Raw genomic sequence first — 2705 nt, 5'->3', positions numbered from 1 at the left:
TGCTTGTGTCTGCGTTTGTCTGTTAGCAAAATATCTTGCAAACCACTGGATGGGTTTTGGTAAAACTCACAGAAAGTAATCACTGGATGCACATCAAAAACTGATTAACTTTTGGAGCCAGCTCAAATCAAGATGGCCACCACAGCCGACTGACCTTAGAAAACACAAAAATGAATATAATTAAGCGAATTTTGAATATATTGAGCTAAAATTTGGTGTGGCAGGAGGTGAGAGTCGTCACCAGCACGTGCTCTGAGCGCTACACATTGCACAATATTTTTTGCTTTAAACTCAGGCATGAACTGTTGAAGTCAACCTTGCTTGTCTGTTAGCAAAATATCTTGTGAACGAGTGAGCAGATTTTCATGAAACTCTCAGAAATTAATCACTGGATCTACGTCTACAAATGATTACATTTCGGAGTCAACTCGATTCAAGATGGCCGCCACAGCCAACGGCCCTTAAGCAACACAAAACTCTCTACAGCTCAGTCAGTTTTATAGATATTGACCTAAAATTTGGTGCGGTGGTAGGTGAGAGTCATCCTCAACACATCACATGAAATTTTGCAATATTGATTGAGATAACCTAAAACGCCAATTGACCAAAATGGCGGTCTTGTGGTAGAAAAGGTGGTGGGCAATATGCACTCCATGAGGGAACGCCAGGCCTTTAATTTGAAAACTGTGACTCGAGCGACCAATCAGGGGAGCTTCCATCGCGGGAACAGAGTCGATGCTGTTGTGACAGTAAATGTGCTTGTGGGATAAACACCAGAAGGAACTCTGTCCGTGACCGAACGGGGCCGCACAAAGAGCCCCTTTCACAGAGCCGGCCCGCTTCCGAGCGCCTTACACAACACAAGGCAGGGAGAGTCACAGCCTCCTGTGGGACGCAGCTCGCTCATCACGCGCAGGCCCAGAAAGGAGGTCAGCCCAGGTTCTCTCAAAAGATCCTTTCAGAGATAAGTATGGCTCTCGACATAGTTTTGGCTTTTTCATAACCTCAAACATGTACACAAATATTGTTGACTGACTTTTACACAGGCCCTTCGATGCTTTAAAGAGATTAGGCTGGAAGTAAAAACAGGGAGGCTTCTACTCCGACTCCTTCAGCTCAGCTGAACTGAGGGAATAAAAAGAAAACAAAAAAAAGGTGTGGATTTTACCAACAGTTACACAGTGCACAAACCTGACAATGAAACAAATTCTTATTTTATTTTATTGTCAAGTTCCAGACTAAAAGTTGCAGATCTTCTGTCAATTTGAATCATTTTTTATATCACAGCGTCTGTAAAGTCACCAGGGGTGCAGCTTTATTGTCTGTATTATTGCCTGCCTGTCTGTCAGCAAAATATCTCATGAACCACTGGATGCATTTTCATGGAACCGTCAGAAAACAGTCGCAGGAGTCTCGTCTACAGCTCATTAACTTTCAGAGTCGGTCCGATTTACGAGGGCCGCCGCAGCTCGTCAGCCTAAGCTGACACAGAAATGGCTGTAACTCAGTCTACTTCACAGGTGTTGAGCTAAGGTTTGGTGTGGTAGTAGCTGAGGGTAAAGCCCACCACATACTGCAAGTGCTACACACCATGAGAAATCTTTGCTTGACACTTTGATATTGTCTGCAGGCGTCAACGCTATGTCTGTTAGCAAAATATCCCATGATCCAACAGACGGATTTTGATGAAACTAAAAAAGTAACTAATAAGTATTTAAATCTACAACTGATTCACTTTTCAGACTGATTCAAGATGGCTGCCACAGTTCGTTCCCCTTTAGCTTCCACAAAAAAAAACCCAGCCAAACTCAGTAAATTGTACAGATTGGGTGTGGTAGTAGCTGAGGGTCCTTCACAGCTCATACAGTAACAGATCTCTACATGCTGGTTGACTAAATGATTAAAAAAAGATATGTTCCCATTTTTATTTTCTGGAAGTTAGCCATCCTAGAAGCAAACGTGGAAATTTTGGCAACTGTGTGTGTGTGTATAAAGTAGAAAAAAATGCTTTGCTTATTTAAGCAACTTGTCAAATTTATATTTTTTGGGGGGAAATTTTAGATAAAATAAGATAAAAATAAAAAAAAGTTGGAAACGAACCTGGAAAATACTGAAACCAAACACCATGCTTCTCCATATGTGGGAATCCTGTGTTACAGAATAATAAAACCAACAGAAACACATAAAATATCCAAAATCTTTTTCACGTTTATTTTATTCAAACGATTCAGCAGTCACACTCGCATTAACCGTCTTTAAAAATCACCAAACACTTTTAGCACAGAAGGTACATTTAAATAAAAACAAGTGAAGTTTCACAACATCCCCTCACTACAGGACACAAGCCCGTCCAATCAGAGGTGGAAAAAAAAACTGGTCCAAAAAACACAGAACCAAACGGATGGTGTGTTCAGGCCAGGACTGAAACTTAAGGACAGAATGATCAGCTGCGTTCTGGACGTTTTAAATAATCTAATGTGGTCTGCAGATTTGCACGTCGGCGGAATGAGTCGGGATGCATCCTGACAGGACAAAGTGAGCGTGGAGAGACTTGGGTCTGATGGCTTCTGAAGACAAAGCCTCTTTAAAACCAGAGGATTCAGAAAAAAAGGAGCCATTTCAGGGGAAGACAAATAAAAATAAAATAAATGCCTGCTGGGTTTAGCAGGAAATTGCAAGCAGCAGGCTCCACCCCCCCCCCCCCC

The sequence above is a fragment of the Kryptolebias marmoratus genome, linkage group LG9 (assembly GCF_001649575.2).
Source record: "Kryptolebias marmoratus isolate JLee-2015 linkage group LG9, ASM164957v2, whole genome shotgun sequence".
Taxonomy (NCBI): domain Eukaryota; kingdom Metazoa; phylum Chordata; class Actinopteri; order Cyprinodontiformes; family Rivulidae; genus Kryptolebias; species Kryptolebias marmoratus.
Note: the sequence above shows the minus strand (reverse complement) of the source record.